This window comes from Sciurus carolinensis, chromosome 9 (assembly GCF_902686445.1).
Source record: "Sciurus carolinensis chromosome 9, mSciCar1.2, whole genome shotgun sequence".
In the NCBI taxonomy this organism is placed as follows: domain Eukaryota; kingdom Metazoa; phylum Chordata; class Mammalia; order Rodentia; family Sciuridae; genus Sciurus; species Sciurus carolinensis.
In genome coordinates, this window is record NC_062221.1 from 78,268,197 (window position 1) to 78,285,937 (window position 17,741).

Consider the following 17,741-nt stretch of genomic DNA (forward strand, 5'->3'; position numbering starts at 1 on the left):
CAGGAGGGGACCACCACCTTTTACACCTACATGTAGATGGTCGTTTTACACTGGCCACACATGGGGAACCATTTCTTTGGAAAAATGTCTGCAGTGATGCATATGTCCAGAAAAGTTTCTGGAATGTGAGTTCTCAATAATTGTGGATGTTCTGCTAAAGTAAAAAGTATAAAGTATATTCCATCAGGTCCTTCTACTTGATCTCCTTTAATAAAATTTATTTGCATATTTCTGGAGGCCTTCTGTGAAGTAGTTAAAATCATCCTGTCAGAGAGACAAGAATTCACTAAGCATACATTAAGTCCTTCAGATGATCTAAGTTGGGCCTGTCAGGGGGCTTTGCCTTTGTTTTATCAGCAACCTTTTTTAGTTTATTAATTTCTTGCGGGTGTTCTGTTACTTTACTTTTGTCCTTCTATAAGAGCATCTATCAAAATAATGATAGAAAGACCAGTCCTATAATAGTTTATTTAGCATGTGTTTGAAAAAATTGTAAAGAAGAATTATTACATTTTAAACATAGAATATGGACCTATTAAGGTCAACTCTCCCCAAAACTGAACTTTTCATCTTTAGAGATATACTGGGTGGGGGAGATGCTTTAGTTTGAAATCACTTTGTCAATCATTTTGTCATAGTATTTTCCACCATCAAAGAGACATTCTTAGACTGGTGTGACAGAGTAGAGGAGACAGTATCAGAAAGGGAAGCCAAGGCATCGAGACTGATTTGGTTGACTTCTCCATGTCACTGAAGTTCAGTAATATATGAAATGTGGAATTTGTCCAAAGGGTTATTCAGGCAGAAGGACTTAAATTTACACTTAAAAGGGCAAAAGTCATCAGGATTTAACTCATCTCTGAAAAAATTAGCTAAAATTCTTGATACACTATGTTGTAAAACTCTTCACTGATCCTATCAGTGCTGCCCAATAGAATATTCTATAATGATGGCATGTTCTATGCTTGTGCTATTCAATAAGGAAGGTACTCACCACATGTGGCTTTTAAGCACTTGGAATGTGGCTAGTGTAACTTAATAACTAAGGTTTTGTTTTTATGAAAATTTAAATAATTTATATCAAAATAGACAAGGCTATGGCTACTATATTAAAAAATAGTACAGCTTCAGAAAATTCTATGTGATACAGATCAGAATGAAATTGACAAAGAAAGATTTTGGCATCCCTTATGCTGTGTTGGTCATCATAACAGGTAGTCATGCCTTTGGAAATTTTCTGTGAGGTTGGATCTCCTTTATTTCAGGATACAGGTGACAAAATGGCTTCCTTTGGGACACACCAATCCCATCTATACTTAGATTCACTTTCTTTCTCCCCACTGTGTCATTGGATTTGCATTTAATTCCTTGTTTTTTCTTTGATTTTCAGTTCCTTGACCATCAATCTGTTGCCTTCCCCTTCTCCTTTGGTAAGTAAAAATGGTTTCTTTACCTTTCAAAAAAAGTGTCAGATTTGGGAAATTTTGGACTTCGTTAGCATATTTTCTAGTTGTCTTTGTTAGGGGTTCTGGTGCTTCTTTTAGTATGTAGTAGCTTCTTTCATGTTTGGAGGTGATGCTGTTGGTGGTAGTGGTAAGGTGCCATTCATGAGAAAGTTGAAAAGACCATGGTCCCAGTCATGATACTTATGTAAAGGCTACCCTTTACACGGTCACAGCTGCTATTTGCAAAACGCTCTGCTCTTCTAAACTGTAGCTTATGTTCTTCAGCCAGCCTTCAGCAACAGTTGGGTTTTTGCTACACTGTCAATCAATGGCAATTGTTTATTCTTCAGTTATTCACCCATCCGTAGGTTCAACAGTTTTTAATTTTAACTTCTAGATCACAGCTTTCATTTATTGACAAAATTTATAATATCCTTTCACTAAGAAGTACAAGACTGAAAAGTAAATAGGGTAATTTTTTTTTTCAAAATTACCAAGTCTAGGGGGGAAGAAAAAGAAATCCAGAATTCACACGTTCCAGGAGGATTATAGACAGTGGCATTCTTTTTAGAAAAGATGGGAAGTTGGTGGGGTGGGGGGACCTTGATTTAAACAAAAAAAGAGTACATTTATTAAAGATCAAACCAGGCTGCACTGAATTGGATTTAGATAAATATTACTTTGAGCTGCTCAAAAGAGGTTTGGGGGCAGTGAAACCAAATAATCAAGTCACTACAAAAGACACCACCCAAGAAATCTGGCAGGGAGTGAAGGTCACCTAATGTGATAAATAATCATCATCCTTCTGACAGCTTCTCACTCTCTGGTGCACAGTGTTCCTTATTTGCAACATTATATCTTACTTCACTGACCCAGAGTATTTATTGTGTTGTAATCATCTGCACAGAAAGGGGATTTCTGGGGCTCTTTTGCTTGTGGGTGCCTTCCACTACATTCCTAGAAGCTAGTGGCAAATATATTTGGGGGGGGGGGACAAAATCCTCCCAAGAAGGCTAAGGCTAAAGTCAAATGTGACATTTTATTTGACAGAGAAAGGAGATTGATTAAACTCTGCAAAGACTGGTGCTATGTGTAATGCATTTATACAACAGGGGTGGGTCCTTTCTGCCCCTGACAAGTCTGGTTATTCCCTGTTCTCAGTGTTGATAGGGTATGTCTGTTGATGCTTTGGAGGATGTCAGTGTGCCTGCTCATGGTTACCACTTTGTATCTTCACATCCTTCCCCTCAGTTACCTAGCACTGCATATTTCTAGTCCTCTGACTGGCAAATCATTTTTGTTACAGTTCTTTTGTGTAAAAACAGTTCACATAATAGCTCTGTGTTAGACAAGGCATTAATCCCACATCACCAGGATGAGTCAGCACCGTGCACTCCTGCCTGCACGGCTCAGCTATTATGACGTCAGTGCTTGAGGGCAAGCCTCAAACATAAGCAGTATAGGAAACCTGTGTCACCTATTAGAAATCGAGGGGGAGACCTTTGAGATAAAAAACATAATTGAAAGGCTGTCTCTGGCTCCTAGGAAAATGTGAAACTGATTCTATGCTACATCAACATCAATCAAGCAGCTTCTAGAGAGATCCTATTTTTTTAACCAAAGATAAGGCAAGGGAAAAGACTCCTAGTTAGCTAATAGTACATTCATGTGCCCACAACCTTGCCCTACCCCTGGGCTAGGTTTCCTACTTGCTTAGATTGTTCCAAATCCTGAGGCTGCCTTTGTACCGGCAGGGTGACAGGGCCTATGATAGTCCTGCTGTACTCAAGTGCCCCATGGACACAGCTGATGTCTCCAGGAGTGGTACCCCAGAGGCCTGTCAAAAGGAAAGGAAAAGTTCCTTGGGAACAGATCAGAATATTATCTCCCCAGTCCAACTAACTCCAAGTACCTCTTCAATGGCCTCCTCTGGACAGGTGCAGAACCCAGCCTGTTTGACCTTCTCTCCTTGGCACTATTTAATCCAGTGCCCCAATCTGGATTTGACCCAGATTTCAATAGGAACTGAATAGCTGCCAGACTTTCCCCCTAGAGTTTTCCGTTCCATTACTCTTTAGCAGAAACAAAAAGGATCCTTCCATAACTGGTCACGGTGCCTTGGAGCAGGTGGCACACACTTGCCCTATTTGGGAGACCCAGTTTGAAAGTTGGGTCTCTTTACAATCAGACTCAAATACATTCTCAGGTCAATACCTTTCAGTACTGAAAATTAAGTGTTTAAAAGGGTGATGATTTACTGCCTTAGTGACATTTCCTGTTAAAAAGACATTCCTCCATCACAGCACTCCTCCCTCCCTCTTACTCTTACCCCAGCCAATCACCAGGCCCTGTGATAACCATCAGAAAGTACCATACTGCTGGGATCTTCTTTTTTCATTGGATTGCTAATAGTCTCCTACCATGCTTATAAAAGCTAATACTACTGCTTGGCTTAGTTTTGATTAATTATCATGCACAGCTCTTTATTTAGTTTTCAGTCAACAAACATTTACTAGGCTTGGTTCTGAGAACTCCAAGATAAATACAAAATGCTCCCTTTTCTTAAGAATCTCACAGTCTGATAGGGGACATAAGTAAATAAAAGTTGTCTCATGAGGGGCACTGGAATGTAGGAACCAGATGTAGACAGAAGAATGAGAAAAGAATGTTCAACTGTATTTGAAGAGGCACCCAAGCTGGCTCTTGAAGTTAAAAGAGTAGAGAGCAGTCTACAAAGTGGATAAAGAAAAGGGGGAAGAGAAAAGGCTCATAATCAAGAAAAAAGCAAGAACATTTATACAGTCAGGAGACATCAGGCAGCCACATCCAGAGGGCTGAATTGTTTGGTGTGGCTAAAGCATGGTGACTGAAAGAAACATGAGAGACAAGGATAGGAAGCAAGCAGGAGGCAGATCACAGATGGGTTGTATGTTGTGCAGAGGAGTCTGGACTTGCTCCTGCAGAGTAAGGGAGACTTTAAAGAATTTAACCAAGTCCATGTTTTAGAAAGAACCCTCCAGTGATAAAGATGACTGACTGAGAATAGGGAAACCAGGTCAGAGGTGAAAAACAAGGGCCTGAACTGGGCAGTGGGGGTCAAGTGAAGAGGAGAGTCTCTTTGGGAGTTGGGTTAGTCAGCTTTTTGTCATTGTGACCAAAATATCTGACAAGAACAACTTAGAAAAGGAAAAGTTTATCAAGGCTTATGTTCTTAGAGAGTAAGTCTATGGTCAGCTGATATCATGGCTCAGGACCTGAGGTTAGGCAGAACATCATGGTGGAAGGATGTGGCAGAGGAAAGCTGCTCAGCTTGTCGGAGTCAGTAAGTAGAGAAAGAGAAAGAGAGGCAGGAGTCGGGGCAAAAATTAATCCTCAAATGAAGTGTCCTACTTCCTCTAACCTTCCTGCAGTTACAATGCAGTAATTCATTCAAATTATTAATCCATCAAACGAATTAATCCACTGATGAGGTTACTCTTCTCATAATCATTTCACCTCTGAATGTTCCAGTATTGCCTAACATGAGCTTTTCAGGAGACATCTCATATCCAATCCATAACAGGAATATTGACAATAGGCACTGACATTTGCATAACTCCAGCATACTTGGGCCTACTGCGGAGTCCTTGCCTTCTAGGAGAAAGGTTACTCTGTTGGGTGGGGCCAAATTTCAAACCAAAACATATCCTTATGGGAGCTTCACTGGAGAACTCAATTTGAATCTGTCCCTAGTCTGAGCTGTTGTCTACTGGTCTCCAGGGGTGTGTGTCTCCTGCCCATAGTGGTCACAGGGCAAAAGGAAAGGAGCAGAGAAGAAAATGACATTGACAGTGTCCTGCATTTGTTTCGCTTGAAAATGAAATCATTTCTTAATAACGTCTCCCTAAAGTCAATCAATGTCCCAATTTCCTATCATTTTCCCATTGCTGCCTTTTTCTAAGCAGCATTTCCAAGCCATTGAACTGAATTGCAACTTATGCACAGCCGGGTGTTGAAACAATTCAGTATATTCATTTCTTCTCTCTGAATTAGAGTTCACCATAAGTGTGCTTTTCTCTTGTTCACTTTGGGCTGCCAGGACAATTTAAAGGAAATTTTCAACAGCTTATGTCTCACATACCATGTTCTTTTTTGCAAATGGGAGGATCTGTGTGGGTGTGTTTAAGTCTTCTCTATATTGCTTTCTAGAGAAAGGTTTGAGAAGATGAACAAGATGAGGAGTAGGGACCTATTGAAAGCCCAGGTCCCCCAGTGACCTGAGTGCAGAACGTAGGCTGGTGATCAGATGGTCAATTATGTGTTTGTCAAAACACAGTGGGCTGCGTTCCAGACTGCCAGCTTTGGAGGCCCAGCTTCTGCCAACCAAATGTCATCTGGGAACATGCAACACTGGGCACTGTGAAGGAGTTTGAAATAGACCATGCCACAGCCAACCTACTGCCAGTCTTATAGCACCAATATGGCATGCACAGCCGGGCCCCATGTTTCAGAGCTCAGGAATTCACTGTACTAAATTCAGGAGGTCAGATGGGTTCATGTTTTCAAAGCCTATGTTCTCTGCTTTGAACACTGTGACTTGCTCCTCAGCAATTTCCAGGGGATTTTTCCAGTCACATCTCTGTGGAAACCAGCCTTTTTGTGATGGTTATGAGAGCCTTGTAAATGTCCCAGAGGAGAGGGGAAAAAAATAAACTTGCTCTGACAATGACTGTGATTCCTACAAGGGATTCCAGCTCTTAGGAAATTACATTAAAGGTGCATAGCTTTTAAAATATCAGGAACCACCTTGGCAACTTATAAAAAGCAGAAGGGCTTTGCCTATTTTATAAAGTGATTTGCATATACCTGCATAAATAATGTCCCCACCTGTACTTTTATGCATTTAGGTTGAATAAATTAAATTCAGTGATCTTTAAAATATTCGCTGTCTTTCATTGCTCAGACATCATTTTCAGGACCCTTCCTCCTCATTTTTTTCCTGTGGTAGTAGTGGCTAATTTAAAAAAAAAAAAAAAGATTCTTTTAACTAATTCAGAGAATCTAAGTACTCTGCAGACGAATCAGCCAGGAACATTATCTCTGTCTTTTTGCATTTCTCTTAGTCTTCCTAACTATCCAACCATGAGTTCCTCATATTTCTCATAAGAGAAAGAGGAGGAGTATATTACTAAGGTGAAAACACAGCACAAGATAGGAATAGCTCTACTACCTATGTATAACCACACTTTCACTGATAAACACCTCAGGGACACATTCACAGTGTTCTCTGGCCATGGCCACAGCCCCTACTGGAATCATCCAGCTACTAACCCATATCAATTATAACTTGGGCTGTCAAATCACAGCCCGTCAGTAGACCAACCTCAACCACATTATCCTGGAAGATATTATTAAGCATGTTTAGTGGAGAGTTAAAACATAAATATAGGATATTGCCCTTGCTTGCTCTAAAAGAACTCAAAATTGAGTTAAGAAATTACACCGTTGAGCATTTTATATGCACGTAAGACAATAAATGACTAAGTTCCAAAAAGAATGATGTACTCTAGGAAATACTATAGGATTTTATCCTTGAAAGAATCTTGAGGTCTAGAAAATTTCTTGTAAAATGTGATTCATCTGGGTTTCAAAAGATTGCTAGAAGGTATGAAAGATAACCAGTTAGAGAATGATATTCCAATTAAAAGCATGCCCTAAGTGTTGGGATCTTTGAAGGAGTTCATAACTAGCATGGGTCGTTCCCACCCTAGTTATGAGCTCATTGGATAATAAAACAAAAGAATTCATAGCAAGGAAACCAAATATTTTATAAATGCTGGTTGAAGAGTGTGGCTTAGTGCTACAGGCAAAATGGACTCATTGACACCCTTCCCTTCACTCTAATCTTTGGAAAAGCCCTCCCAAGGAAAATTTGGATCAGCAAAGGTGCAACACTTTTTGAGGTCACTAACTTCTACTAGTCCTTATAGAAAAGGAAGGAGAAAGAGGCATCTAAACTTCTGCACTTAGGAGTTTTGACAAATCAGTTCTAGCTATCTGAGAAATACGGATCAATTGCTGCCTTACCAACAGAATGATTCATCTCCATGAGAAAGTATAAGGAATGAAGCAAGAGGCAAGTAGTGTCTAGAAAACTTCCTTCTGAAAATGAAGAATGAAAAAGATGCATTCTTACCAACACAGATATCTTTACCTGGAAATAAGAGAAGGAATTACTGAGATCAAAGTGGGAACCCAAGCCAAGAGGCCAAATGAAACCTCTCATCTATCTAAGGAGATGCTCCTGGGGTCAGAATCAGTGGTCATAGTGGTTTTCCATGATCATAGTGGTTTTTAAAGAGTCTCAAAGTTAATAAAGTCAGAACTTGAAAGAACAGGCAAAAAATAAAGATAATGTTAGGAAGAAAAATACGAACACACACACACACACACACACATATATATATTTTTTTTTTTTTTGAGGCACCAGGGATTTAATCCAGGGGTGCTTAATCACTGAGCTACATTCTCAGCCTTTTGTATTTTTTTTTTATTTTGTGATAGAGTCTCACTAAGTTACTGAGGCCGGCCTTGAACTTGAAATCTTCCTGTCTCAGTTTCCCAAGACACTGGGATTACAGGTTTGCACCCCTTCACCAGACTACATGTGTTCTTAAACTAATAATAATATTATATAATATTTTTGAATGCTTGCCTTGCTTCAGATACTGTATAAGTACTTCAGATACAGTATAAGTACTTTTGATTTTTAAAACTATCCTATTAAGCAGATGCTGTTATAGTTCTAGTTATTAGGATGAGAAAACTGAATTTTAGTATGTTTGAGTAAATTTTCCAAGAACACTTAATATGTAGTAGAGATAGAACTTGAATGCAAGACTATCTATTTTTAAAAACATTGGCCAAGTGTCATTAAACACAAAGTGAGTATCTACTAAATGCTGAAGGTAATAGTGAGGGAAGCAGACATGGTCTCCCTCCTGCTGAAACTTACAATCGGGGGGATATAAGAGAGAGATTAATAAAATGGTCACATAAAATAATTTAGATTTACAAACCATGCTCTCCGCTTTGAAATGAAAGAAGCAGATGCTCTAAGAACAAATATAAGATGGGTATCCAAAGGTGTTTGGAAGTTCAGAGGAAGTTTCCCTGAGGAAGTGACATTTGAGCTGGTATCTGAAGTTAAAAAACAAGAAGTAAGTTGGATACTGGGAGAGGATTCCAGGCAGAGGGAACATTATGGGTGAAGGCCCTGAATACAGCTGGAGAAAGAAGGAATCAAGGAGCCTCCCAAGTTAAGACTGAAGAGATACATAGGTTCTGGTGATGCCAGCCCCTTTGGAGCCATGTTAAAGATTTTCACCTTTATCCTTAGGACAATGGGGAAGCAAACTTAAGAAGGAGCAGGGCATGATCAATTTGGTATTTTAAAAATATATGCTTTTGGGGTCTTGCTAAATTGCTAAAGATAGTCTCAAATTTGTAATCCTCCTGCTTCAGCCTCCTGAGTCACTGGGATTACAGGCATGTACCTCCTCAAAATAATAAATAAATAAATAAATAGGACTGGGGATTCAGCTGAGTGGTAAAGTGCTCCTGGGTTCTATCCTCAGTACCTGTCCTGTCCCCCCAAAAAACTCTTGAGCATTTATTCCAGAGAGGTGGAGACAGCCAGGCAAAACATGTATACCGATATTCATAGCAGCTTTATCAGTAGTAGCTCCAAACTGAAAACAACCCAGTTACCTTCAATGGGTGAATGGTTAAGCAAACTGTCATATATTTATATTGTGGTATTATTCTCCACACTAAAATGGAATGAACTATTGAGGCACACAACAACATGGATTAATTACAAGGGTATTATACTGAGTTTTTTAAAACCCAAGATTATAAACTGTCATACATATAGCACTCTTGATATGAAAAATTTTAACAATGTAGAACAGATTTGTGGTTGACAGAGTTAGGGGACTTGGGTAGAAGTCGAGGTGACTAACTATAACAGGGGAGCCACAGATTGTTGTAACAGAACTCTTCTGTAGTTTGACTACAGTGGTGTTCACATGAATCTATACCTGTAATAAAGTTGCATAGAATTTTACACACACACACACACACACACACACACACACACATGAATATAAAACTGCTGAAATTTGAATAAAGTAGATGTATTTTACAAAAATCACTCTCCTTATTGTGAGATTGTACTACAGTTAAGTGAAATGTTACCACTAAAAAACAGTAGTTTAAGGGAATAACAGATCTCTTTGTATTGCCATTATAATCACATTTTAATCTACATATTTTGAAATCAAATGCCATAAGACAGAAACATATCTAGCAAGCTTAATTGTGGTGAATAATTGGGAAGGATCAATAGTGGATATGGGGGCTGAGATTGTGACTCAATGGTAGAGCACTCTCCTAGCACGTGTGAGGTACTGGGTTCAATCCTCAGCACCTCATAAAAGAATAAACCAATAAAATATAGGTACTGTGTCGATCTACAACTAAAAACAAAAAATAGGGGATACAGGAAGACCAGTAGTATGGAAACTATCAAAATAAGCCAACCCCCACAAACCAAAGACTGAATGTTTTCTCTGATATTCAGATTCTAAAACACAATAGGGATGGGGGGGCATTAGGGAAGAATAGAGTTACTTTAGATTAGTTAGAGGGAAGTCAAAGGAGGGGAAGGAGCTTGAGGGTAAGAAGGATGGTAGAATGAAACAGACATTAATACCTCTTGTACATATATGACTGCATGACTGATGTGATCCTACAATATGTACAATCAGAAAAATGAGAAATTATACTCAATTTGTGTATGATTTATCAAAATGCATAAATGCATTGTACTGTCATGTGTAACTAATTAGAACAAATTTAAAAAATTAAATAAAAAGGGGAAATAGAAGAAGAATAAGTGGAACTGAGAGATAATTCAAAAGTAAAATATGCACAACTTTCTTGTGGGTTGTTTGTGGTAGATGAAGGAGAGAGAAGAGCAATTCTGACTCCAATTTTTAGCTTATAAAACCTTGAGGAGATGGTGGCATCCACAGTCATTTGAAATACCAAAGGAGGACCAGAGTGGAGGGGAAGATTGTAGGTTCTGTTTTTGAGATGTTGAGTGTTAGTTGCTTTTGATAGATACAAGTGAGCATACTGAAATAGGTATTTAAATATATGCAACTTGAATTCAGAAGTAAATGAAGGCTGGGGTGATCAGTTCAGGGCAATCAACTTGTAATGGTGAATGAAGCTGTTGGCATGGATGGCACTGCCAAGGGACAAGGTGTGATTGAGAAGACAACCCAAACTGAGGCTTGAAGAACTCTCAATATTTAATCATCTGGTAGAGAAAAAAATGAGATCTGTAAAGTACCCTCTGACAGAGGGGTACTTTAGCTAAAATGGTAACAGGAAAATCAGGAACCAAAGGCACATGAACCAAGAGAAGAGAGCATTTGGGGGTCAGCAGTATGAAGTACTGTGAGAGGTCTGCTAAGTCTAGGACTGGAAAATGTCCATTGAACATATTAATTTGGAAATTATTGTTGAGGTTAGCTAAAGCTGTTTTGTTGAAGTGGTAGGAAAGTAATGTGTTTATAATGGATTGAGGGGAGAGTGAGAGGTGAAAAAATAGAGCAGCACACATGGACTGCTTTAGAAGTTTCCCTGTGAAGAAAAGGAAAATGAGCTACATAACGTCTCGAGAGGAGAAGTGAGGTCAAAAAAATGTTTGAGAAAAATGGGAACTTTTGACTCTTTTGCTCGCTTATGGGAAGAATTCAATAGACGAAGACAGATTCAGTGTATAGGAGAGAAAGGAAGACAGATGATTGGTAGCGAATGATTTCTGATAAAGTTAGATGGCATCCTAAATGTAAATGGAGGCATAGAAGGATGGGCAACTCTTCCATCCTTACAGGGAAGAAAAATTAAAGAATTGGGGCAGATGCCAGTCCACATGCAGGTTTGGTTCTGGCAGGTGATGAGATTATTCACCTGATGACTCTTAAGGTATAAGGTCCCACTAAGAATAAAAGGAGAGGAGACTATCTGATAAAAGCTGAGGTTTGAAATAGTTCTGGGGACAATTGGAGCATTCAGTTGATCAAAGAAATACTAGAATTCTCTTTGGTAGTCTGAAAGGCTCAGGTGAGTCCAGTGGCTTAACATTGGTACCCATCTGTCTTGTGTAATTTTCTCCAGCACTTCCAATGCGGCAAACCAGAAGAAATGAGTATTTGAGTTCAAATTATGATGGAGTTTTACCTAGTGTTTGTGAAAAGGCATTACAGGTATAACTGCTGCTGCCACTTCTTTTTGTTTCTTTGTTTTTGTTGTTGTTGAGGCCAGTATAGAAGGGGAAAGCAAAGGGTGCGGGGGCTCAGTTAAATTCTCCAAGCATCTGTTGAGCATTGTTTCTGTTTTTGGTACAGAAAATACAGAAATGAATAAAATACCATTCCTGCCCTCAAGTAGCTCCCAGTCTGGGGTGGTTTGAAGGTTACCATTTGGTCCAAAAGACCAGGAACAGTTGGTTAGATAAACTTTGCAAAACACAAGGCGACTCGTGTCATTCCTTTCTTCTGCCAGCTCCTTCTCCTTCCCTCCCCACCTCATTTCCTCCTTGCCAGTCACTGTGTTGCTTTTCCCCAAAGAGCCTTTTCTTTACCTATTGACAACCAAGCCTCTAATATGCATCTACACATATGAGTGGCAATGCCAATCTCCTTCATTATCATTTTGTAAAAATATGACAATTTAGGAACAATTATACCGCTACTTGAAGTGTGGTATAGTGTGAATTTTCCCTAGATTTTAAGAATTGGTATCTAACTATATACATAGGTCATTTATTTAAAGGAGCAAGGAAAGAGGAAGAGTGGGTGGGTGGGTTAGCGGGAAAGGGAAGAAGAAGAAAGGTAAAATGGGGAAGAAGGGAAAGAAAACTAACTAGAAAGAACTCGGGTAGCAGTTCATTCTTGTTATTAAAGGGAACTCCCTTTTGAAATAAACAGGTTGGCCTCTGTCCCTAATAGTGACCTATACTGTCCTCAGCCTCCACAAACAGCTTCCAGACCAATACTACTATGGATAAATTAAGTTCCAGCTGCTGGAAGATGTAAAGAGAACCTGAAGGTGGTGGAAATTCCTAATTTCCCATAGACATCGGACACTTTAGTCTGGTTTATTCTGAGTATTATAAAATGGTAGCTTAGGAAGAGGTGGTGGCAGTGATGGCTTTCCTTTATTTAAGCACATTCCATTCTGTTAGCTTCCCCTTAGGAAATGACATTAGGACCATTTGACTCAAAACTAAATTGCAGATACATCTGGGGTAAAATTTGGCAGCTGTTGAGTGATGCAGCTGTATTTTTTTAATATTTACTTCTTTGATGATTCTATAATTCATACTTATTGTAAAATATTAAGAAAGTATAGAGTAAGCTGAAAACATCCACAATCCTATCACATAGAAGCTTATTAACATTTTCTCTAGATATTAACATAACTGAGCATACATCTTATATATAAGGTTGTAGCCTATTTTTATTTTTTAACTCAATATTGTATAATAAGTATGTCCTGGTGTAATTATAAACTCTTTGTAAATATCGTGAATAGTATTCCATCATATAAAATTCCCAGAATTTAACTATGTCCTATAAATTTTAGGTTATTTCCAGTAACTGAGCTTCTATATTTTAAAATCCTATCAAGTAAGAACTACTATACAGCATATCAAATTGTCAAACATGAAGCAGACAGTAATACTACCCACCAAAAATACTGGTCAGGCAGTAATGGCACCCTTTAAGAGAGCTACTTGTTACTAAAAACTACAAAAATCATATTAGAATTCTACCTGAAACTATTTTTTCCCCAAAAGTGCAAGTTCTAAATTTTAATTCTAAAAGGTATACATTTAGTTTTCCTTGAAATTGTTATAATGATAGTATATATAAAGAACATAGGAAAATTCCTTGAAAAAATATCACAGCCTAGAGATAAACACTGTGTATACTTGGGAAATATATTTCCATATATCTTTGTTTATCTGTCTCTTTTTCTTTCTTCCTCTTTCTCTTTCTAAAATGAAAGAAAAAGGAACCTACTGTTTGGTAATCTGCTCTTTTCACTTAAAACTGGAATAGCCATTTTCCATATTAATAAATATCCATCTACATCGTCTTTACAGCGACATTGTACTGCAGTATATGGATAACTATTGACTTGATCACTTATTGATGGACATCTGGGACACTTAGAACATTTTTCTTACTAAATAAGGCTACAATGACTATCTTATATATGAACTTTCCTGCATGTATTTTTAAAATACATTTACCTGATTACTTCCTTAGAATAAATTTAAAATGGAGGAACTACCAAAGTAAGATGTAGGCATTGCTAAATGGTCCTCCAGTAAAGTCATATCAATTTATATTTCCCCCAAGAAAGAAAGAGACTAGCCATTTGTCCACATCTTCACTAATTCTGTAATTCTAAGTTGTAATTTTTACCACTTATGTGAATATGTTCATATTGGAAGTATTAGATGCATTTTCCAAGTATATAACCAAAGCCTGAAAACTTAAGAAAAATATCTTAGACTTTATCACATGAAAATAAAAATTACTACAGCAGAAAATATTTTTTTAAACTGAGAAAAATATTTGTGACATATCCCTCACACCTTAGGAGTGGTTATTAAATCAATAATGAAAAGATTAAAATTTTATTATTTTAGTAGTATTTTTAATTATTTGTAGATTTGTTATTTTAATCATTCTATCATTTTTAAATAATTTTAATTTAATGTCATTTTAAATGAGTTTATTAATATAATTTTTTTAAATAAAAACTTGGAAAGAAACCTTGAGCAATCTAACAAGCACCTGATTGCTTAGTCGCATTCTTCATTGCAAAAGCTGTATTCCCTCAAGTCCTTCAGACCATCTCGAGCTGTGCTTCTTGTGCTCTCTGGCCACTATCAGCCACAATGCCCTTCCCTGGAGTGTTGTGGGAAGCAATGTGCTGGCGAAGGCACCTATGGAATATCTGGTTAGGGTACTTCCTAGTTACATACATTTATGTTTATCTGGTGTCACCATCCTCCAAAGAGGCAGGTGAATTGTTCATTCATGTGTATGTAAAAATGCTCATTCGCACTCTGCCGTCAGATTCCAGAATCAGTAAATTATCAGGAAGAGAAAAATACACACTGGCAACATTGCCTGATCCGTGTCTCCAAGGCAGGATTGACACTATTCTTCTACCAGATGTAGATAGAGATTTCTGAATGTTCTCATAAATAAAGTGCTAGAGGCCATGTCATCAGTGTCCTCCACCTCCCCCCACCAACTCCCATGTGTATTACTACATACTTAATGAAATAGAATATTTTTCAGCAACTTCAGGGAAAGTGAAAGACACTAGAGAAACAGAAATGCCACATTGACAGCATCACCCCAGCATTTGCAGTACAAACTGTGACAGGGTGTCTTCCCTGTGTTTTAGGACAGGAAGCATCTGGGCACTCAGAGTCATTTCTCTGGGTTTTTCAAAGGAACAGGAGCTGTTGTACAAAGCTGTTCAGAGTGGTAATTGAAGCATTCCTACACAAGAAGTTCAGTTGCTGGTGATAAGGGATGGCATGTGCCCTGGGGCATTTTTTTCCCCTTTTGGCAGAAAATTATGTAGGTATGTATATATGAAAGTGTGCACCTTAACTCCTAAAACAGTGTCCAGAAAAGAAGCAAAAGAGAAGCAAACATGTCAAAGATTCATGGTGATCTCTTCAGGCCAACCTCAGGCTGGTGAGAATGGTAGGAGCCAGGCTTTAGCAAGTGGCTTGTCCTCTACCTGAGCAGTCAAATGTCCTATGAGGTTGGTCTGAGCGTATGGTGCTAGTGGCATCACTAGAGACCATGAGGCTGGCTCAGAGTACTTAGGAATCTGAGTGCTGAATGTCTCACTTTCTTAATGATGCTCTTGGAAATTTTACATATTTTTATGTGCTTTTATAACATAGCTGATATTCATAGACCAAATAGGAACATAGGAGAGATGATAAACGTTGAGTGTTAATAACAATATGAGTATTTATCATATTCTTTTTTCACGTTTGTTTTTCTTCCCCAAACATGGTTGCTGTTCAGAGCTCTCTCTCTCTCTGTGTGTTTGTGTGTGTGTGTGTAGTGTGATATCTCATATATAAGCAATCTACATACTCAGAGTAATTCTACTAGGGTGCTTGTAAAGGCAAGTTGTACCAGAAGTCTCTATACTGATAACATTAAGATCTTAGATTCATTAAGTTCTTCTTTTATATACTCTCCATCACTCCTTCTAATGTGAGGTATTAAATACAAATTAGGCAGTAGGCATACCTTGCCTTAACCTACCCCAGAGACATTTCCAGATTTATTTAGAAGACGCTGTCTGGCTTTTTACACTGTGGAAGGATAAAATGGGGTCCGCCTTTATTCCCTCTTCATAAATTTCTAGGCTTTTTAGTAAAAAGAGAATAATTATCACCAATTTATAATTGGCTCTATATTTTGTGTAAAGGAAGCCTGTATCTTATGAAAGAACATGAGTAAAAGATATGCCTAAATGCTTTATTAGTGTCCTTCTGTCTGGTGGTTACAAGGTGACCAAGGGCACATGAAGAGAAGTAATAAAAAATCTCCAGTCACAATGATTTTCTGAAAATTTTCCCCCTGCCTTTATCCATCACCACCAGGTTTGAATTATTTCTAGTACATTCGTTCTTTACCAGTAGCTTTCATGTATTTCTCTTCCAGTCTTTTAACTATTACTCTCCATTGAAGATTAGAATCTTAAAACTATTCTGCTTTTCCACTGTACATGAAACATCTGTTGACAGGGTATCTGTATACTAACCTATCCATCTACTTAAAAGGACCAATTGCTTTATCATCTTACTACTAGCAATCATTAAAATAGTTACCTAGGCCAGTTACATTACAGGAAGCTGTTTGCCATTCCATCCAAAACTCTGCTACACCTAGCAAAATAAGTTTCAGACATGTAAGCTAACATGTAGAAATCTGCTTCACAGAGCTAAATCCAATTACAGGAATCTAAGAGAACTCTTATTGAGCACTGTTATTTGAAGTTGTTCCATTTATCCAATTAATAAGAATAATTCATTTTGAGCCATTTTAATATTATTCCTTCCTATAAAGTGTGAGAAGAGTTACATTTAAATTCCAGATAAATAATTTCATCTAGTGCCTTAGTCTTTTTTTGCTACTATAACAAAATAACAGACTGAGTAATTCACAATCAGAAATTTATTTTTCAATGTTCTGAAGGCTAGGAAGTCCAAGATCAAGGAACCATCAGATTCAGTGTCTGATGTGGACTTCTTTGTTTCCAAAATGGTGCCTCTTGCTGTGTCTTCCCAAGGTGGAAGAGGTGAATACAATATCCTCACGTGGCAGAAGGTGGAGTGGAAAAAGGAAGGGAGACAGGTCCCTCACTTCTTTCATAAGCATGCCAATCAATTCATGAAGGTTCTGCTCTCACAACTAAATCACCTCCTATTGACCCCACCTCTTAATACTATTACATTTACTATTAAGTTTCAATATATGAGTTTAGGCAGACATATGAGACCATAGCACCTAGTAAGAAATGGATGTATAATTTTTAATTCTTGTAATAAAATATTCTTTTATTAAGTTCTGCCATCTCTCATTTCTAATTGGTAATAACAGAGAGAGAGGTGTTCTTTAAAGGAGAAACAGGAGCTCTATATGGGTAACCCCCCAAATGGATATAAACTTCTAAACAGGAAAAGATGCAAATAGAAGCCAGAAAAACAACTGAGAACTGTGTGTACCTTAACTGTATAAGTCACCCTAAAATGAGTTAGGCATCAGTTAAGATAGAATCAAAAACATACCCTGTAATTATTTATCCATTTTTACGATTGTATAAGGTTTAGGTTTCTCCTCACCTGTTAGTAAAATTACTTTTGTAAAAATTACGTGGTCTAAGAAGAAAGATTTCCCCATACCGTATACATATTATTATATGGAAATGGTTTATGGATGCCAGGGCTGACCACACTGATTTGCAGACTGCTTGAGGACCCAGGGAAACAGACTGAGTAACCCAGGAGGTATGGAGTCAGGGCCAGCTATGTATATGAGTCTTTGCCCTCTTCCAAAAGCTATCCAAGGTTAATCATTTATTTCCTTTCTCAACAATAGGCTTTAGTAAATATAAAGATCAATA

At 37.9% G+C, this 17,741-nt stretch overlaps 1 protein-coding gene across 15 annotated transcripts in view; it reads left to right on the forward strand.

The window, feature by feature from the left end:
- Nucleotides 1-17,741, forward strand: part of Zbtb20 (zinc finger and BTB domain containing 20) — a 793,136-nt gene that overhangs the window by 605,629 nt on the left and 169,766 nt on the right. For all 15 annotated transcript variants that reach the window (XM_047564557.1, XM_047564559.1, XM_047564560.1 and 12 more), the window contains one exon: nucleotides 1,391-1,430. The gene's annotated coding sequence lies outside the window, so the exon portion shown is untranslated. The remainder of the gene's footprint in view (nucleotides 1-1,390; nucleotides 1,431-17,741) is intronic.